Source organism: Miscanthus floridulus, chromosome 10 (assembly GCF_019320115.1).
Source record: "Miscanthus floridulus cultivar M001 chromosome 10, ASM1932011v1, whole genome shotgun sequence".
NCBI classification, from domain to species: domain Eukaryota; kingdom Viridiplantae; phylum Streptophyta; class Magnoliopsida; order Poales; family Poaceae; genus Miscanthus; species Miscanthus floridulus.
Genome location: NC_089589.1, coordinates 7,162,198 through 7,169,590, shown reverse-complemented (window position 1 = coordinate 7,169,590; position 7,393 = coordinate 7,162,198).

Below are 7,393 nucleotides of genomic sequence, written 5' to 3'. Positions count from 1 at the left end.
GAGGCAGAATCACACAGGCTATGATAACAGGCCATGGAATGGTTCTCGCTAGCCAATAAACCTACTCAAGACACAATACGCCTTAACCGCACGCTATGCATGATCAGGATTGACATAAAACAGCCGATAAAACATAACTCATCGTTTAAGTTGTAGATTAAATCAATTTGAGGTTAGCAAACGATGGGCTAAACAAGATATAAGGCCAATTTAGATCAATCCCAATCGGGCAGAGTGATATTGCTGTAATTAGATAAATAATGAAAGCAATAAGCAATATCGGTAACTTAATGAATCTACCAAAGACTGCCATTCTAAGGTAGAGTCGATAACTTGACCTTGATCTAATTCAAGCTGTGGGGTGTGAGGCAGAATCACATAGGCCATACTTGAATTAGACAAGAGTCGATAACTAGCTTATACCAGAGCCGCAGTGGGGGTTGACCGGATCGATGCAGCCATACGAACAGAGGTATAAACCATGACGGTACTTACAACAAGCAGTGGAGGTCGATCGGATCGATGCAGCCATACTTGCCGAAGAACTCACCAAGATCTACTCTACTCCTACTCCTAAGGGGTGGCCGGAGCCAAAAAAGTAATTGACTTGTATTTGATTGATTGGTTGTCTCTTACAATAGCCGGGGCTTGATATTTATACCCGGGACTTGTGCATGACTCCTGTCTAAGCACGACTCGTCATAATCTTGACCCTAAAGAAAACATTCCTAATTTTAAGATAACTTGGACTCTAATCTTTCCCTTTTTATAGAGTCCAACATGTTTTGTCCCGGCGTTGAGCGTAGCCTTTGTCGTTATCCGCTGGCATTATCTGAAGAAAGCCGATTCTAGTTTTTGCATCTGAATCAGTTGTTTCTGATCTTCCCGCAACTGATCCCTTGATGACACGATCTTGGGAGCTTTTGAGTCCCTGCAACTCTTCTTCTAAATTTTGGTGTAAACACATGCCCCCAATTTTGGGATAAAAATAATTTTATTCCAAAATTATCATGTCTGTATCCCTGATTGGTCCATAGTCACGGGTAGAGAACCTTGATCTGGGGTCCACTGTCCATCGCCGCTTGCGTCAAATCATGAGCCTATGCCTCAAAACTTTTTGAATAGGGTGTCACTTCTTCACGGACGCTTGGATTCATCTTCCTGGGCCGGCTATAAAATGCATGTCTGACCCTAGTGGGAGCAACTCACAATCCAGCCATGTTTTTCTCCCATCTCCTCCCTCGAGTGCTCCCGGTTCCGCTGGACCCTCCATGGTCTATCTTATGAAGATCTCAAGCGGCTAGAAGAATTCTTGTGCATTGGGTGATTGCGTCACTTATTCTAGTGTCTTGTTGGGCAAGAAGACCAGCCATTGCGGTTAGAAGAATTCTTGTGATATCACCTGAGTCTTCTTCCCATGTCCACAAGGCTGTTCTAGTGTTTACGAGGGCTAGAAGGTGTGTTCACCTTCCCCTTGTTGTTCCTCCAAACGCCCATCGGGAAAGCTTCAGGCTTCTTTCCCATAGTACCTCAATTTATCGAGAAATCTGTTGAGCATATGTTAGGCGGGCACACTTTCTTCTTCTCTAGTATAATTTATTGATGGGCCGATGCGACTTGGTTCACAATGAGTTTTGGCCTTGCGGAAATCTGGACTCCCTTCAATCCAAAGAAGTTCTGGTGGATTAGTCTCTGGTCAATGTACCCACCCTACGATATTTTGTAATCTGGGAAGTAATAAATTTGAGTCCGTTATCTCTTTGTTATCTGTCCCCTGAATTTCCGAAGTGTTGATCCGTTTCCGTTTTCGACTTCAATTTCACACCTCCATCGGAATCTATCTTCTCGCTTTCCCAGGCTATATATACGGGCTATGGCTGTGAATCAAAAAACAACCCTCTTCGTCTCAATCCCTCTTCGTCTTCAGTACATCTTCTACCTTTCCATAGGTTTGAGGTCATGGAGAGCAACAAGAGGTCTATCAAAGGAGTCCTCAACGGATCCACATCATCACGCCAACGCCCTCGTCGTCAAGAGGACGCATCTTGGGGTGTTCCCATCGCTTCGGATCAAAGAGCCAACTCCGCCCAGTCGTCGGGGTCATCTTTGGCACCAATCTGCCGCCAGCTCCCTCGTCACCTAAGGCAACAAATCAGTAATGACGATCTGTTGGCCTATATCGATTGGACCGACCAGCATCTAGCCAACTGCCTTTCCCTAGCGGAATTGGCTTTGGCCATGATTGAAGACCGATCCCCCCCCTTGAGGTTGGCCTGGTGAGGGAAAGGTTGGCCAGGGCTGAAGCTAGAATCATGGGTGAGACGCCTGCCATTATTTCTCTGTTTTTCTTGATTTTACCCTCAAGATTTCTGATCACTCTTTCCTTGAATATTTCAGATCTAACTACTCAGTTGGAGAGTCTTCAATCAGCCGCTGATCATGTAGTGGGATTTGTCAATGCTAGGGGCGCCGTTCCGGTGGTTCGCTTGCATGACATCCTGAATCGTGTCAGGGAGGTCGCCCTTCATGGCGTTCATCATGGCGCTGCCATGGCGTTGGCTGCTGCACAAGCCCATTCAGGCCATAATCTTCGGCTTCTTCCCCATGGTCTTCCAGACGTAGTGCACCCTAAGGATCATGAGCGCTTGGCTGAAGATTTTATGAACACCGCCAACTTTGTAGCTTTCAATACCCTGGCCGACAATATAGTAGGCAAAGTGTTTTCCGGCCAGTAGCTTGTAATAGGTGATGTTTAGCAAATAACTTCCTCGCCTTGAGTGGTTTCCCATTGTTTCGTGCTTCATACCCATCATTTTGTTTGTGTTTGCTTTGCTTCTATAGGTGATACGCACCATATCGGCTTTTACTCCTTTGGGTTCATCTTTTGCACTGGAGACGATATCTTTTCAATATCGGCTATTAAAGCTACCGACCGAACAGATCGTTTATTAAGCATTGATCCAAACGCTAGGATAATATTTTTTTAAATATTTGCTGTTGATTGCTCGTCCAAATTCTTCCTCTCCTTTTAACGTTTCCAAAATATAAGCATTACCAGGCACACAACATTTGATCTAATAGGGTCCTTCCCAGTTAGGTGACCATTTGTCGAATTTACTGTCCTTTGATCCAATCGGCAATTTCACTTTCCAGACCAAGTCTCCTTCGGAGAATTGCTTAATCTTGACCTTTTTATTATAATATTTCGCAATCCTCAGTTTATTAGCTTCGATATTCTCAAGAGCACGTAGTTGAAGGCAACTCAAGTCTTCCAAATTGTCTATCATAAGATTCTTGTAGACCTTAGCTGATAAATCATTCTGCAGCGTAACATGCCTCGATCCAGTCTGAACTTCCCAAGGAAGAATTGCATTATGGCCATACACAAGTTTGTAAGGTGGCATTTTAATTGATCCATGGCAGGCCATCCTATATGCCCATAGCGCCTCATTTAGCGTCGAATGCCACTTCCTTGGTTGTTCCTCGATCTTTTTCTTGATCAGCTTAATCATAATCTGGTTGGACGCCTCTGCTTGGCCATTAGCCTAGGCATAGTATGGGGAGGAATTCAATAGCTTAATCCCCATACTGGCAGTAAAATCCCCGAACTCCTCTGATGTGAACATTGTTGCTTGATCGGTAGTTATAGTTTGAGGAATCCCAAAATGATACACAATGTGTTCCCTGACAAAATCAATCATGTTCTTTGAGGTTACCATTTTCAAATGAATTGCCTCAACCCATTTAGTAAAGTAATCTATTGCCACCAATATGAACTTATGTCCTTTGCTTGAAGGTGGAAAAATCTGGCCAATTAAATCAATTCCCCAATCCCGAAACAGCCATGGTTTGATTATTGGATTCATGGTCGATGCAGGCGATCTCTGAACATTACCAAAATGTTGACAATCCTGACACCCCTTGTAATATTCAAAATAATCTTCCAGTATCGTTGGCCAGAAATATCCAGTTCTACGAATAATCCATTTCATCTTATAAGCTGATTGCTGAGCTCCACATATCCCTTCATGCACCTCACCCATCAACACCTTAGCTTATTGGTTCAAGCACTTAAGCAATACCCCATCGACTGTTTTATAGTATAACTGATCATCTAACAAAACATACTTAGCCAATTTATATCTTAGCTTCCTCTCAACTTTCCGAGATGGATCTCTAAGGTAATCAGCTATTTCAACTCTCCAATCATCACTTGAGGTTTCACTACTCAAGACGTCTTGAAACACTCGATATCCTGATGCACTTTGAGCTAGACGGTTAGCTTCTTAGTTTTGTGCTCTCGGAATATGTTGTAAAGAGATATGAATAAATCCCTTGAGTAACTTTTGGCACTCATCGTAGTATCCTTTCAAAGTCTCTTCTTTGCACTCATATAGGCCGATCAATTGATTAATAATTAACTATGAATCTCCAAATACTTCAATTGCTTCGGCCTTTACTTCATGAAGAAGTTGAAGTCCTTTGAGAATAGCTTTGTATTCCGCTTGATTGTTAGTAACCATTGATTCAGTTGGAAGAGCAAACTCGAAATTTACCCCTGAGGCAAAATAATAACAATACCAATGCCACCACCCTGCTTGCATGATGACCCATCAAAGAACAACATCCAAGGCATCGGCTCTACATAACTAATGCTTGGCTTGTGATGCTAGGTGATAAAATCGGCCATTACTTGTCCTTTGACTGCTTTAGCCGATTCGTACTTCAAGTCAAATTCTGATAACGCAAGAATCCACTTTCCCACTCTTCCATTCAGTATTGGCATTGATAACATGTGCTTAACCACATCAGCCTTGGAAACAACTATACACTCGACCGATAATAAGTAGTGTCATAACTTAGTGCAAGAGAAATATAAACACAAGCATAATTTTTTGGTGGGAGAATATCTCGTTTCTGGATCTAGTAGTCTTCTGCTTAGATAGAAAACAACTCTCTCTTTTCCTTCAAATTCTTGCATCAGGGCCGATCCAATTGTCTTGTCATCAGCTGATATGTACAACTTAAATGGCTTAAGGGGGAACCAGCACAGGTGGACACTTCATATATTCTTTTATTTCTTCAAACGTCTTCTGTTGTATATTACCCCACTTGAATTCTTCATCATTTTCAACTTCAACAAGGGAGAAAACGGCAGGATCCTTTCCAACAAATTCAAAATGAATCTTCTGATGAAATTAATTTCACCAAGCAAAGACTGTAACTCTATTTTGGTAGTCGGGGGAACTGCTTCATCAATTGCTCTCGTGCTTTTCTGACCAACTTCGATTCCTCTCTCGTGGACCATGAATCCTAAAAACTGTCCAGCTGATACTCCAAAAGCACACTTATTAGGATTCATCTTCAAACGATGCTTCCTCGTGCATTCTAGAGTCTCACGCAAGTCAGCCAGGTGTTCTTTGTTCCCTTTGGATTTTATCATCACATCATCGATGTAGATCTCAACAATCCTGCCGATCAACTTATGGAAAATGTAATTCATCACCCTTTGATAAGTTGCACCGGCATTTTTCAATCCAAAGGTCATCACAACCCATTCAAATAAACCAATTGCGTCGGGGCACCTAAAAGCGGTCTTTGCTATGTCTTCTTCAGCCATAAAAATTTGGTTGTATCCTGCATTACCGTCCATGAAGCTAATAACCTTGTGCCTGGCTGCTACATCTACTAACATATCAACTATCGACATCGGATAACCGTCCATAGGTGTGGTTTTGTTCAGATTTATGAAATCAATGCAAACTCTCAATTTTCCATTCTTCTTGTATACAGGGACAACATTTGATATCCACTCTGCATATCGGCATGGTTGGATAAATTTTGCTTCCAGTAACCTTTCAGTCTCCTTTTTGATATCATCAAGCACGTTCGGGTTGCATCTCCTCGGAGCTTGTTTAAACGGCTGATATCCAGGTTTGATTGGCAGCCGATGTTCAACAATTGACCGGTCTAAACCCGGCATCTCATAGTATTCCCAAGCAAAGCAGTGTTTAAATTCCTTTAATAAGTCAATTAATTCCCGCTTATACTCCGGATCCAACTTAGCACTTAGGTATGTCGGCCTAGGTCTATCTCCAAGACCAATATCTACTTCTTCTAATTCATCGGCTGACGTGAAGCCATGTCCTAGTTTCCCATCTGTACCATCTATTTGATTATCCATTAATACAAATTTTCAAAGCCGACTGCTTGGATCGGCTGTTGGTTCTCGCCATTGACTCTGAACTCTGATGGCAACAGAAAAGACATTTGGATATTAGCCGATGGTTGCTTCCTATCGGCTATTTGTTTGGTACGCCACACTTGAATTTTACCAGATGCCTGAGCCTGTTCCATCTCTTTATTTTTTAGGCGTTGCACCCTTCTCTTTTGGCTTCTTGTTAAACCTCTAGGGCACCACTAGCCTTCCTGCCACATATATCTTCTTTTAGTGCCTTCCTCTTCATGATCAGCCCAGTCCTAATCGATAATTCTTTTTCCAAGCCGATCATGAACGCTTTTATTTTTTAAGCACCGATCCATGTTATTATGATAATGTGCATCTTGAGCATGGATAGACCGGTGGTTGGTTTGAGACTGCCTATACTCTCAATATTGATTACTGCATTCTGGACAGTCATGTCTGGTAGGCAACTTCAAACCTTCATTCCAGCAATGTCTGAAGAAGGGACAATTCCAATGTAATTTGGACTGTTCCCTTTCATACCTCTCCTATTTCAGTTGATGCTAGTACGCTTCCCCTGCTCCTGCCATTTATTCAACAGAATCCGAGATGTGACCCGCGGCTTTGTCGTCTCTGCTTCCGACGTCTTCCCCTGCTCGTATCGGCTCTTTTGCTCGACACGACATCTTCTAATCTCTCTGTACTCGTCATCCGATATTTGCATCTTGGGATCGACTGTCCCTGCTTCTTTTGATTTGGTTGATGTTAGGACCTTAGCTTTTCCTTTGAATAGCCCAGCATCAACCATGTTTTGATCTCCTGGGAAAGGATTATCATCGACCTTCATTTTCCGAGGCATATCAAATTTGAGCCTCCCTTGCTAAATAGATCTTTGTATATGCTGCCTGAAGATTCTACATTCATTAGTGGAATGAGAAATAGCATTATGGAATTTGCAAAATTTCTTATTCTTCAACTGATCAGGGGGCAACATGACATGACCATCGGGCAACTTGACCTGCCCTTTCTCAAGCAAGAAATCGAAGAGCTTATCTGATTTGGTGACATCGAAGTCATAGCTCTCTTTGACTCCTCTTCCCCAAGGATTTGGCACCATTACTGTCTTCTTACCCCAATTTCATTCAGCCGCAGCAACCTCTTCTTCTTCATCTTCATAATCGTCATCGACTGAGTATGGATCGTAAGCTT